This window comes from Pteronotus mesoamericanus, unplaced genomic scaffold (assembly GCF_021234165.1).
Source record: "Pteronotus mesoamericanus isolate MK-2021 breed Mesoamerican mustached bat unplaced genomic scaffold, CSHL_Meso_final contig_163, whole genome shotgun sequence".
NCBI lineage: Eukaryota > Metazoa > Chordata > Mammalia > Chiroptera > Mormoopidae > Pteronotus > Pteronotus mesoamericanus.
Window position 1 is genome coordinate 16,439,355 of NW_026555064.1, and position 15,178 is coordinate 16,454,532.

Genomic DNA, 15,178 nt, shown 5'->3' on the forward strand with positions numbered 1-15,178 from the left:
TGCTTTATCAGTCTGAAAGTTGTTCAGCATCAAATATTCAACCTAAGCCTGACTAAAAAATAGTATTGTTAGTTCATTTTTCTTTTTTCTTTTTTCTTTGGATGACCTATAAGTCTTTGACAAATATTTCTATGTAATTATACCTAAAGACAAAACATGTGTTAACCTATGCCCTTTAACTATTTTTTTGTATTTATTCATGACTTCTTTTTAATAAGTATGGATAACTATACACACAATTGTTTAAGGGAAAAATGCATCATTAAAAAGTATACAGCCTACAGAAAACATAGTTAAATAGCATTTCTGAAGGTGAAGTAAACATGCCACTGATAGAATGAGAAAATATTAGGAGCAGGCACATGAACAATTTTCTTTTTAATTTCTACTTATTTTTTATTTGCATTAGAAACATTTATGTATGCCCGTCTTGATTTTATGAGGGATGGAAAGAAATCTTAAAAATAGTGAAGCATTAAAAAGAAAAATGCTAAGTTAGTGATGCATAGATTGTGTGTAGGTACAAATGCAACAAAATGGTATAGGAGACAGTGAGGCAAGGAAGTTAAGACATTGCCTTAAAGGTCAACAGCGGCATTACAGTAACGTTTTATTTTATAATATTAATTTCAGTAGTTTACCTTCCTAGTGTACTTAGTTATAATTTAAGTCACAAAAATTAGATTTGTATTTATTAGCTTGGTTCAGGTTCAGGTAAATCACCAAGCTCATGACTGTCATGCAAGGAGTAAAAGTAAACAAAGACACTAACTTGTATTTATTTAATGAAACAATTTCTGTGGATGTGCTTTGCAACCTCAAACTACTGTGTACCCGAAAGGAGTGAAGGCACATTCTGTGACTCCCCTTGGATGGTATGTGTCGAGTGATCCCTTTAACTCTCTAGTGATTGATCTCTCCCCTTTAACTCTCCTGAAATAAAGCCGTGCGCCTCAGAGCTGCCGAACCACATCAGTACCTTCCACCTGCACTCTGTGACCCATACCCTAAAACTGTCAAGCTGCGCACCATAGACACAATCTTAATACATTTGTAGTATATGTTTAGCAAACGTAGCATTGAAGGTGGTCTGCAAAAAAGATGTTTAGGATTGAATACACTGACTTTAATCATGCACATTATTCACACAATGGTCTTTTACAACTATAGAAATACTTCCACGTTCTTCATTATCCCTCTTTGTTATAATAATTCATGCTTAATGTTATGACTCTCAAGGTCTTTATAATATTAAGAAAGAGGTGGAAGGTAGATAAACTTTTGATTCTTAATATATGAGCATTTTTTATTCTTTCTTCCAATTGAGGATCAGGTTGTTGAGTAGAGAATCCTAGGTTCAAATCATTTCCCTTAAAGAGAAAAATGAAATTGTTGCTTGATTGTCTCATAGCATCCAGCGTTGCTAATGAGAAAACTCATACCAATGCAACAAAATACTATTTGTGAGTTATTAAACTCATATAATTCTTTGGATAATCTTTGTTCCTTCTTGTCCCATGGCTCAGTGGCATTCGATTCAATGGGAACGAGGGCAATTCAATCTATAAAATAGTAATCTTTGCTCAATTTTGAGTCTCAAATTATACTTTTTCAATCTGTGACAAATATTATCTTGAAAGCCTGAACTTAACTAAAAAAGAAAAAAGAAAAAGGCTTTCTATGTTCCAGAAGTTATGTACATCATCAGAGCAATGTTTGGGTATCTGAGAGCTTAGATTTTAAGGATAACCTGTACGGAAAAATAACATCTTAGGGTAATGTCCTCACCAACTGGAAGTGTAGATCCACTTGAGTTACAGTAGCCTGGGCACAGACAAAACCAAATACAAGAGAAAATGGGAGAGGAGGAGAGCAAGCCCTGACAGCATGTTTTGCGCTGAATTTTTCCATATTGAATGTTTTGAGTATTTTCTCCAACCTAGCATGGGAACAACAGAGAAGGCTCAGCAATGAGGTGTCCAAATGGAAGGGCTAGAGATCCCACTCTGAGGTGTCCAAATGGAAGGGCTAGAGATCCCACTCCAAGGTGTCCACGGCCTGCATGTAGCTGGCTGGGTATAAAAGAGTAGGGTTGTACTTTGGGAAGACAGAAAGTGTTGGGTGAATCCAATAGTTTTAAGGAAGCTGGAATCCTAACAAGGGGCTGCAGAGATGAGAGTACAGCAGGGACCGTGGGCTTGAAAAGGAGCACCAGCGCAGGGCCCTCAATCACCGACGACCAGTCGGGCGCCCCTGCAGCAGGCGCCCATCCAGGAACGTAGGGCCTCAGCTGAGACCAGCGGATCCCGAGTCCAGCACAGGAAGGAGAATATTTTCTCTCTTCCACCTGCAAATTCTGGCATAGCTCCGCTGCTAAGGAGAGAACATCAAATTCAAATTGGCTGCAAACAATAAAGAGATGTAGGAAGCTGAAACCTTCACATACAACTTGGAGTCTACACGTAGCGTGGGCTTCAGGGTGGTTCCTGGCCTCTTCTACCTGACGCTCTTGCTTCTGTCTCTGTATTAGCTCTGTCTTCTTAGCTCCCAGGCTGCTTAGCTCCTTGACTGCAGACACCAGGCCCCATAGCTAATGGCTAGAGAAAGAGTCCACTTCTTTCCTCTCCCCTCAGAGCAAGGCTGCTTTTCACAAGGAACCCCTGGAGAATCTCTCTAAGCTTCACATGTCCCAGTTTCTACACACGCATCTCTGGATCTATCCTTGAACAAGCGGGCTGTGTGATTTGATGGGTCATAGTATAGAACTTCTCAGGTGGTTTTGGGCTAGTCTACCCAGGCTGATCCACTCTGGGAAGGGGTCACTTCTGTGAAACCCACACTGATTCCAGTCCCAGATAACTTAATGGGAAGAAGAGAGGTGAGTGAAAGAACCCTTGGGAGCGGAGAAAAGCCTGACAGGACTATTTATGACTAAAATGACTGAATATTTCATACAAAATGACTCACTTAAAGCAGAACACTTTGAGTTACCTTTAAATGCATGTGTAAGTCTTCCTATTTCCAAACCCTCGTCCAATCTACATCAGTGGGAATCCAAAGCTCTTTTTCACCCCTACATTTGAGTTGTACAAGCAAAATTTGACCATAACCCTAGTTTTATATTTGTTCCTTTGTATGTGATATCCTTTCTTTGGAAACTTTTAGGATTTTTTTTTTCTTAGCATTCTAAAATTTTACAAGGTTGTGTATAGGTCTAGATATTTTAGTAATTTAGCACACATGGTATTCAGTGAGTGGGTCCTTTTATTACTATGATTCATGTTTTTATATGAATTTTTATAATTTCTTTCAAATTCTTTTTTATGAATTTATTGTTAGTTATTGAATCTTTTACATTGATACTCTATAGTATATATTTTCTTTAATATTTTCATTTTTGCCTTTTGCAATATATTTTGAGACTTTTGTTTACCATAGACTTTCAATTTAATTGCTTGTTTTAACAGTCATGTATTTTAATTTCTAAGTGATTTCTCTTGTTTTCTTTTGGTTCCTTTTTAACAACTCCTCAATCTTCCTTTACAAACGTTAAAATTTTCTTGTATCTCTGTAAGACATTCATTAAGGAATTTAAAAATATTTTCTTTTATTCTCTGAGTTATTCTGATTCTCTTGAGACCAATTATCCACCTTTTTTCTTATTTCATCTTTCACACTGGTCCCATGTTTGAAGATCTTAGTTGTCCATTTACATTGAAAGTTGAAGAAGCCGATTGCTTTTTCTATGTGATTCTGGAATTCCCCTCTTCTCTGCTTTCTGATAGGACCCGTGAATAGCAGGAGAATCAATGAGGAGCCCCTCCTCCTGGGTGAATGAGGTCTACTGCCAGGTCCTATCCCGGGTGAGGAGGGGAAGAGAGCTTTCAGGCTGTGAGCCCCACCTATCAATCTGAGGTAGCAATGCCAACTCTAAAATACAGAGCTTCCCTCATACTAAAAAAAAAAAAATTAATCGACAGGAAAGGCATTTGCTGCTTTACCTGGAGATACATAGGGTTCTGCCTGCTGCTCTGAGAATGAAATTGGAACCAACAGTTCCTTCTTGTGGGTCCAGCCAACCCCTCGCTCTGTGCCCTCTGCTGTGTAAGCTGACTTCACGTGAGGTGGACTTTTCTCCCGGGTTCCAGTGACATGGCCTCTTGCCTCAGATGCATCACCTTGCAGCATGTCCTGGGATGCGATTTCCTCCTCTTTCATCAGAGGACCCACTTTTATTTCCTTGCTTTCTTCCAGAAATACATTAAGATTTCGTGTTTGCTGGTGAACACCCTTCACGTTTTCCTGGCTGACCACCTGCACTTGTGTGCTGTCCTTCTATGGAGCCCCGAGGGGCTGACCAGGACGGTCAGTGCACAGGTATTTACTGTTCTTTAGCTTTTGGCCAGACACTAGGCCATGAACAAGGGATGGAGTAAACTATGCGTGTACTCCTCAACAAGGGCTTAGCCTCACACAGCTCCCCAGGGCTTGGGGGGTTGGGAGGGTGCGCGGACATCAGGGAGCAGAGGGTTTTTTTTTTTTAAACAAAAATTTACCAGAAGGGATAACAAATGATCTGAAAGAGGAAATGCAAAATGCTTCAGAGTTACCCAACGGGGGCAGGGGAGTCTGCTTAGAGGACAAGCCATTTAAATTAAGAGAGGAGAGGCAGGAAGAGAAAGGTTAAAGGAGGAGTCGCGGCCAAGAGGGGAACCGCAGCCGCAGAAGCAGCAGACAGTTTACTGTGTATTGAGAGAGGGAGACAAAATATTAGTTGGCGGGACCACGAGCGCAGGAGACTAGAGAGGCAAAGGGCGCCGCGGAGGCCGTGGGTTTTATTGAAGGCTTTGACTGTTATTCCAAGAGTCATAAAAAGCCTTTGAAAGCTTATCATCTGTGCGGTAACAAGAAGCACTCGCGCGCGCCCCGTCTGCTGCCGCCGCGAAGGCCGCGCGGCCGGCGGGAGGGGAGACCCGCAGGCCGGCCTGGGGGCGCCCCGGCGCGGGGTGCGGGCGGCGCTGGGGGAGAGGCCGACGGACCCGGGGAGCAGCCGGGCAGAGCCGGTGGAGCTCGGGAGAAAGGAGGAGGGAAGGGTTCGGAGACGGTCCTCCCTGAGACCGAGCCCTCCTGGGTCTGGAGGGGCCCCCGGCGCTGGGCCGGCCTGCGGCGAAGCGCGGCTGCCGACGGTGGCCCAGTGCGGGGCCTGCGGACCTCAGCCGGACCAGGAGTCAGCGGGGAGAGGAGGGAAAGCCGGTGAAAATTCCCGGGGCTGAGGGTCTGGTCCAGGCCGCGGGCGCTGGCGCCCTTCCTGTGGACAGACGCAGCTTTCTTCTTTCTCCATCAAGGAGCAAACACTGCCAGCGCAACTCGGACTAAACCCGTACCACGAATGCTATACTTTCAAAAAAGTAAGAACACAGGCTGCTTTAATACAAATAAACAAAAATAAATGAATTAAATAAGAGATGTTATTTTGAATCATAAAGATACAGAGGTAAGTGGGTAGCAGGACAAAGTTTCTCAAGAGGCATATTAGATTTAAATGATCTTCTGAAGAAACTTAAAGGGGGCCTCAGCATCTTATTTTTTCTTTTTTTTTCTTAAAGGCTTCTCTGTGTGCGCACACCCGGCATCCATACATTTTGTAATTAAAGTTAAAGCATAAGAATGTTGCCTTAGCTCCAGCCATCCCATAGCTATGAAGAAGGAATGCACCGCATCAGGGACCCTTGGGGAAACTGAAGCAGGGGGTATAATTCGTAGCCTCCAAGAGACAAAAGCTGTTTACGTAGAAGTATAAGACTCAATGAGTCATGAGTATAAACATATCACAAATGGAAAAAAAAAAACCAAACCTAGAATCTAGTAGGGGCAGAGGATTGACCTGAAATAATTGGGCATCGTCAAGGCTCCTTCATGTGTCCAATAGTCTTTTGTTGTTTGGTTTTGACTTAAAATCAGTGACAGAAAAAATAAAAGATTTAAACACCAAATCACCCACATGTGACTCACAGCAAATAACACACAGGACAGGCATCTGTCAGTGCCAGCCAGCCCTGGTGCTTGTCCTTTACATAGTGGTCAGTTTACCAGGTGAGGGGTGTCACAAAATTTAAAATATGAAAAGTAATCTGAATCATAACCGGTTCATGGATGCCACAGGTATGCAGAAGCATGTATATTGTACTATTGTCATCAGGGGTACTGACGTCACAGTGAAGAAGCACTCGCCTACCCAGGGCATCTCTGTATGGGGTGGATGGATATGTTCACTTGTTTTGGGAGACAAGATATCAATAGGGTGGCTTCTCAGGCCCTTGGGCTGGTGGCCGCGGTGTATTTGCAGCTGGGCACCCTGTTCCTGGTCTGTACGTAAGTAGTGGGACTGCAACATAGAACAGCCCAGTGCCTGGCTGAATTGTGCAGGTGTTTCCATTAACGCAGCACAAAACCAAGTTGGCTAGAAAGACATGTCATGTAGTTACTTGGTGTGATAATAGAAGAAGTACAACAATGTATTTGTTGTTTAGAGAGCTGTATAAAGTAGCCTAGGAACCTAGGCAATGGATTTATACCCGAGTGCTTGCTCTAACAATCTGATTTAAACACCTCACTTAGGAGACTTTTATTTCATTTTAAGTGACAACTTCTCTTCTACTTCCAAAATATATCCATTCAACAATTTTTTGAGACCTTAGGGGTAACATTTATTAGATACATTTGCTACCTCCCACATTCTTACGGTTATGCAATAAGAGCAAAATAAATAGCGAATTGTGTTCTTCAAGCTGTTTTCACACACTGTGTCCTCAGACATGGTTGTCCTAAACTAGGAAATTTATTCTCTTACCACACATTCATAGTTCCTTTCTTGCCATTAATTCATGAAATTAATCATAAAATCTTGCCCTTGGTACATTCAGTGTGCACTGGTGTCTTTTGGATAAACACATACAAAAAACTCTGGTCAGCTCAAACAGCTAATCAATAAGCAAACAGATAAGCAAATGAAAGAACTAGCAGACAGGCTCCTCAGTTGCACACAATCAAAAGACCAGCGGGAATCGGAGCCCTTGGATCAGGGCCCGGCCGCCTGGCTGGCTCGGCAGCGGGACCCGGTGGTGCTTCCCTCTGGCTTTGCAGCCTGAAAACTGAAGTCCCCGCACCAGACACCAACCACCGCGGCCTGTTTTGTGAAGCCTGCAAGCTCAGAAGATTTTAAGTTTCGCGTGGTTGAAAAAAATCGAAAGAATACTATTTCGTGGCACATGACAATTATGTGAAATGGGACTTGGTGTCCATTAATAAAGATTTATTGAAACACAGTCCCACCCATTTATTTATTGTCTACGACTGCTTTCATGCCGTGATGACAGAACTGTGCTGACAAAGACCACTGCCTGCACAGCTGAAAGTGTTTACTATCCGGGCCTTTACAGGACAGTTTTGCTGACCTATAAACTGGAGAGCTGACTTAAGATAACGAGTCTCTCACAGCTCTCTGTGGGGCTGTCTCCTCTCACGTTTCCCAGAGCTGGAGAAAGAGTCTGGTCAACCCCGCTGAGCTTGCATCAGCTTTCCCTCCCTTGCCCTGTGCTCACAGATGGCTTGTAAGCGGACAAGCCTTGTTTTGTGTCCGAAGCAGGGAAACCTGCTGCAAACAGAAGGAAGGACCAGCGAGGAGCCTCCGGGCAACCAAAAGCAGGGCCATTTCAACACCACAATCAAATGAGCATTGCTGTCGTTTCTCTCCTTTCTTCATTAGTGTAGCCCATATTCCAATAAATCAACAAACACTGAGGGTCTTTTTTGTGTGTCCTTTTCACCAGCTTAGGCACCAGATAATATATGAAACAGTTCCTACCTTTGGAAATATATGAAAGTTCCTCCCTTTGAGGGGCTCAGAGTCCTATGAGTTAGACAGTGGCTCAAAGGAGAAGTAAAATGCTATGTGATCAAACCTACAGAAGTGATATAAACCAAGTGGAAGAGGAGCAAACAGAGAGGAAGAAGCAACAGAAACAAGCTCATTATTCTACAAATTGTATTAAGAACAGGTGGGTTTTGAGTTGCATCCTTAGGATGATTTTCCAGTTGTTACTATAAAACAACCCCTAAACTTAGTGGCTTAAAACAACGATCATTTTATCTTGGGTGTTTATTTTATAGCAACTGATAGTGGGAACGTCATCCTTACGGATGCAGTCGAGCACTCCTGTTCTTACAACACTAAAGGCACATTCGGGTCTGCCTTTTGTCTTTGTTCCTCCTCTTATACTTCCTTGGTTTCTGTCTCTCTTGCAGTAGGTCTCACACAGCATTTATTTCTCATTTTAAATAACTGTGTTCCTCGTGCAACTGCAAGCACAAACTTGCAGAAGTATTAAATGTTAAGACTGTGTTATTGGGTTTGTTTTAGAAGAGAGTACCCCTTTTATGTCTTAGTTATATCTTTATAGTAAGAAATATAAAAATATATAAATATATCCATATTTTATAACGCAAACTCATATATACTGTACTTCTGCCACTAAACTGTAACTTCATTTTATTTGTTCAAGTTATCACAGGCTGAATGTATGGCCAACTTGGAATTTTCATTTGATAGAATGGAAATATTTGTAGATAAACACACAGATCACAAATCACAAACCTGAAATGTCACCCTTTGCAAGTAAAGCATTTTTGCTGCTCCTCAGCAGCTTTCGTCTCAGAGTTTGCAGTTTTCAGAAAGACCCTTGGTCCTTGTGTATCCTTCTATGTTGCCAGAAACAGTACTATCGCTTTAGCAACTTGATTGATCATAATTTTGAAATCTGTGCTTTCTTAACTTAAAATCGTTTTTTACTACTTTTTCTTATATCATACAGCTTGGAACTAAAATCTGAATTTCCAGGTATTTCTGGGTTCACCGAACTGCATTAGTGTCCACTCGCTGTGTCACAAATGGTCACAAACTCAGCTGCTTTACTAGGTCACAGTTTTGTAGGTCAGTGGTCTAGGAAGTCAAGGTGTCAAGGTCAGAGGTCTAGGAAGCTAATTCTGTAATCTCCTCTGGAGCTCAGGGGTCTTTTCCAAGGTATAGCGGGGTGGGAGGATTCAGTTCCTTGCAGTTATAGGACCAAGGTCCCGATTTCCTTGTTGGCTGTCAGCCAGGGGCTGGATTCCGACTGCGTTCCTTGTCCCGTGGCTCCCTTTGTCTTACAAGGAAGGGACAATCTCCTTGCTTCATTCCCTGGTGCACTTGCAATATCTCTCTTCATGAGGAGCCGGTCTTTTTAAAGGCTCTCACTTGATTATGTAGGGTTCACCCCAGAGAGCCTCTCTCTCATAAAGGCAGCTACGCCATGTCACATGTCCTCATCTGGAGAGCGAAGTCTGTCATGGTCGCAGTCCTCAAGGAGCAGGGATCCTGGGGGAGAAGTGCTCAAAACGGGACACTTTCAGGAGTGAAATGAGGAACTATTAACAATGACACTGAGACAACAGGTATTAACCGGAGCTGTCCTAGAAAAAACAGGATCCTGTGTATACTTAATTATGTTTTTGCTTTTGTGTTTCATGATCTCTAATTCCACATTTTCATTCTCCAACTCCTTTCTATTCCCTTTTATTTTCAAATTTGTTTTTTATGTTATATTTGAAACATGCAAAAATGTGACGGAATCATAAAAACTTTATAGCCATGAACCCCACAGTCAACTTAAGATTTTGAACATGCAGGACCATTGCATCTGCCTTTGGGCTCCTTCCCCATCCCATTGCCCTGCCTCTCCCTTGTTCCACCATTATCCCCCCAGCTTCTGCCAGAGCCTAGTGGTTATTGCATTAGATTCAAACTTCCATCATGTTTGAGAAGAGGCCACTGTGTGTGTAGTCACCAGATGGGAAAGTCACTGATGTGTAGAGTATTCCCACCCCCCGCCATGTTTACTGTAGTAGCTTAAAGTTAGGGTGGTGCTCAACCCTAAACCCTTCAAAGTAGAAAAATCACCATCATGTGGAGTCAACTACAGTAGGGCTCCTTCATAACTTAACTGAATTTAATGCACCGTACCTGGCCACTTGCCACCTGGTGGCAAATGCCCAGCTGCTTTCATCTCGAGGTTCTGCTGGCTCTGATCAGGGTCCTCTACTTCTCCTCCCTGGTCCTTCCTCTCTATGATCCTCCCACCCTAATCTATCCCTCATAGCTTCTGTTGCTGAGAAATTGTGTCCACTAAATTCTGGGGAGAGTCCTTTCTTTGTTAGTGAGTTATAAGCTCATGGGTACTTTCCAAAGCACAAATTTCTCTGTATGAGATTGTGTACAGAATTATTGAGGTGTCCATCCTAGTGACATTAGCAATAAACTTTTAAAAATATTCTCTTTTTCTTTGGTTTCGAGTTAGCAATTCAGTGTCAAGCCCGGCTTTCGCTGGCTATCTCTTGCTGCCCTCTTATCTCAAAAACCCACTAAAACCAAAAGTACTTTGCATTGATAATACAGCATTTTTCCGTTGCCAAAGATGAGTTGTATTTTCCATACTTCCAAGGAGTGATTGGTAAAGATTCTACCAAAAGCATTAAAATCTAGTTTGTCTGGACCTGTCTAGTTCTGAGAATTTTAGACCTACCTTTTTGCAGCTGGTACCAGCTGACTGCACCCTACAACTCAGTTCCACTCGTGCTCTCAGTGACTATTCTGGCTTTAAAAGGAGGGTTGACATCGACTGAGCAAACAGCCCCCTGCTTGTCTACCTCCGACACTCGCACTGTTCTCGTTGTTGCATTCTGCCTTCTGCCAGCTGGCTAACCAATCTCCAATACTCAGATCTGTGTCTAAACTTGGGCCTCTCTGGGCTGCAGCCTTGCCAAGCCCATATCACATGCTGCGCTCATTTATGACTCCACAGCCAGGGCATCTAATACTTGTTGGTACAATGTCAGATACTGGTTCCCGTCGCCTGGCATTCAGGGCACTCTCTGATCCTGGCCTCTGTGGCCACCTGCCCTTTGAAGGCCAGATTTCCTCGGGATGTGCAGCGCACCCTCTGCCTCCCGGTGCCCGCTGCTGCCACTGCCTGTCTCTGTCAGGGCCCTGGCTCTCGACAGAGAACGGGACCGTGTCCGCTTGTGACTCCAGACACGAGGCAAAATGAGATCCATATCCAATTATGTGCCATAAACTATTAAATTTTCAATGTTGATAAGGGGAGTCAACACACTTTTATGATGTTCCTGCTAGAATGCAGGCACTGTGCTAGGCGATATTTGTCACTGAATTTATCTGTTAGCCCCTTGCTCGGGTTCCCCTTGCTCCCTTCCAATAAAAATCTCAATCTTGCCTGCACTTCCGTTCCATCGCCACAGTACAGTCTCTTTAATCAAGTTGCAATTTCTCTATCTTCACTGCATATTCCTAAAGCAAATAAACTCTGCATCTGAGATCTGATTAATAAACTCATCAGAATGTTCACAATATGGCTTAGACACTCTCTCCCAAGTTCGTAATTAAGCTAACTTCTTTTTCAGTTTGAGCTCTCATCTAACATCTCTCTTATTTGAATTATAACAAATGATCAGTTTTTGGCAAAATGGTAAGAGCTCGTGTATATATCATCTGCTATTAATCTGTATTTTCTTTGACTTCATATGATATTAATGGCTCCCATCACGTAGCCCTTGCTAAACAGCTGCTCTCATTCCCTTTGAAGTGCAGCTTCCTCAAGACGCTCTCCCCGCTCTCCCCGGCAGGCCTTCCCTCCAAGAAGTTCCCTAGCCTTTCTTACTTTCACTCTTCTTCCTTTTGTTCCATGCTGTGGTCTCCGAATGACTAAGTAGCCAGATCCACAGACGTGATTTCTTTCCCTTTTCACCTTGCCTTGCGCCCTTCCTCCAGCCCTCACTCTGTCCTCCTGTTCCACTTCTTTATCTTTATTCTGCAGCTCCTCCCCTTGATAGTCCTGATTAGAGCTGAGAGCTGAGACTCCCCAGCCCCTTGGCTGGAGTGCAGGGAACACGGCTCACATGTTTCTTCTCGGTCCCACAGGCCTGGGCCCCCCGCTCTCCCTGTCCCCAGGGTTCTGCCTGCCTGTTGGCCCCACATAACACACTTCCCAGGCTCTGCCTCCCCCTCCTCCAGGCTGCTTGCTCCTAGGAATTTCTGCTGAAGTCACCGTCACCTGCCCGTGTGTCCTCCTCAGATGTGAAAGCCACCGCCTGCCTCTCAGCAGCCACTCATGGTTTATGCGGTCAGCTGACGTACAGATATTGTTCTTCCAAACTCTTTGCTTACAGAGATGAGAACGCTGGGCATTGCTAGATTAAAAGACTTTGACACAGTCACAAGGCCGTTAACTGTCAGAAGTTGAACTTGTAGCTAGGTTCCTGGACTTCTAAGCTGAAAATATGTGGAACGAATGGGGTGTTAGGGAAATCTGCCTCTATCCATATGTTCTAGTTTATCCTCAGCCAAAAGCACTAATTTGTAAACACGCCAATCTACTATTACTAATTGGGCTTAAAGTCTTCTTGAGGAAGGTCATTGCAATTTTAGACAAAAAGATTTCAGTTTTCTTTGAGTACCAGATGCGAAAGTTCAAATGTAAAGGGATTTGTCTTTGTACACTTTCCAGCTTGGAAGTAGACTTTGAGGGAACTTGAAGTTCAGTTTTGTAATTGTTGCTGTAAGGGTGCATGGCTTAAAAACATGGGGGTCTATTCTCTCTTCATTGTTTTTCACTTAAGAAAAGTGGGTCTCTACCATCAACGGCAAATACCAATTTAGTCATTATAAAATAATCAGTCCTGTTAAATGTCTTTTTATATGCATATTTCTAAACAGCTTTGGAATTTCTTTTCACCTAATATGCAATTCTGGTAAAAGAAAAAAAAAGACAGCTGCACCACTCTAAACTATCAGGCATAAGAAAACATCTCTGCTAGCATTGGCATGAAGGTCTCAATTTCCAAGAATAGTCTGTATTCAGAACAAACGTGTTAGGCTGCCACTACACAAAGCCAAACAACAGCCTAAATAACTAAAGGTGAAGTTAAACCAAAAGTAGATGGTATGATCCCCAAAACAACTAAGTGGCTCAAATTCAATCTATTTACTTAACCAATTTCTGAATGTTACAATTCATAGTATGTCAAAATACATGCAAAATAAGTTTTAAATGAGGTCACACTTATTTTAAACGTTTTGTGGAGTATCATGTTTAAGGCAACTAACAGTGATCTATGCGCCACACTGCAAATAAACATTAACGGAGAAACTTGTATGTTCCTGCTGTTCTCCTAGAGCTGCGTCCAGTGCAGTGTGTGGTGGCTCCTGAGGCAACAGTTCTAACCCAGCAGGCATTTAAGGCTTAGCTGGGAAATGAGATGAAAATAATTGGGAAAGGCGGTATAAACATAAAATATTACTATTTTAATCCTGCTTCTCAGAATATCGTAAAATGTTCAAGTGATTTTTAGATTTTTTAAATCAATACATTCCTATCGTGACACATTTATGACAGATACAGTTATATATTATTTGTGAATGTTTCACTTGTTTTATAAAAAGACACATTTCTCACCTTTTAGAAGGGCTCGAATTTTTCAATAAAGTTCTCTTTAGCAAATGAGGAATGGTATTGAAGTTTAGAAAAGCCTCATGAAATGGGCCCGTGCCACTGGAAAGATTGATGGGTCTTCAAAGAATGACCTCACTGGAATGAGTGAGTTCTACGACATTTTTAAATGAATTTATAATGTTAAATTTTCTTCTTAAAACTGCAAAATATGTCATGTTTTCTTTACCAAAAGTACAAATCCCTGAAGATTGAGGTCCTCTTGCCTAGTATATATTTTTACAGTTGTGAATACTCTTGTGTGGGGTTTTTTTTTTTCAGTTTACTTTCATGTGAGAGATTCTCTATAATCTTTTAGTGTGAAAAACATTTTCTCTGACGTTTCTCACAAAGTTTGGCACCTTCTCGTGTAAAGCTGTATTTACTCTGGAATTCATCTAGCTATCTGTTAATTTACAAAGATCACTGGGAAATATATTTTGTAATTTCATAGGCTTTAGAATATAGACGCATGTAGGATAAATTGCTAACCTGTGAGGAGAAGAGAATAATAAAGAGAGATACTAAAGAACAGAGTGAGGCATGAAGAGGGACAGACTCCCTGTGGACAGGTGTGTAGTTTTCATAATCAAGAGAGCCAATTTTTTTGTTAGGGTATCTTTCTCCAACTGTTCATGTGATTCAAATTTAAGACAATTTTGCTGTCATCATACCCAATTAAACTTGTTGCTCTATTTTTCTATCAGCTCTACGTCTAAAATAATATTAATGAATACAACAATGAGTCCTTCATGTTGTGGATATTTGTCTATGTGATCTTTTGGGTGGGGGAACAGCAATAAACAAGGGCTGAAAAAGGTTTTACAATGGAATAGCCATTGGTTTTTGTACTTTTCAAGCGTACTGGTTTTGCCTGCAATTTGTGACAGCTTGTCCTGTATTAAAAGCCAGCAACGAAACAGTTTTGTTTTGCAAGTCTACCATTAGCTATTAACCAATCAAACCAATATGGTTGAAATGCTTATAAACTATGAGAGATTGAAAGTGGAAACTTCTCAGATTTGAGATTTAAGGGATCACTAAGGGACTACATAAAAGTCATAGTTTACCAGTTTGGAGAGTAGTGTTCAAACTTGACATTTACTTTTATTTATAAAGTGTATTTTGAATGAAATGATAACATAGTAGAGAAAGAAAAGTCAAACACCTCTTCTCTCTTTCTAGCACTCACTGCTGGCCACTGAAAATTGAATATTGCTTCTTAAGTTTCTTGTGTTATGAATATTCAGGATACCAGTTTAACGCTATACCAAAGTGTTAAAAGATTATTTGCCACGTGACCAAACTGATCCTCATAGACATTCATTGTGTGAATTATATTCCTTCCAGTGCACCTAGTCCAGCTGGTCTTCCGCCCCTTGGTTTCTTTTAGGCTTCATGACTTAGGTTGGGTGCCATCTGGAAGTCTTTCTGAATTCCTAAGACACAAGAGCCTGATGAATACCTTTATTACACAATTTACCATATTTTACTATATGTGTCTACTTGTGTGCCCAAATCTCTCCCACATACAATTATAAATTTTTGAAGTGGATAACCATTTAAGACAGATACCATGT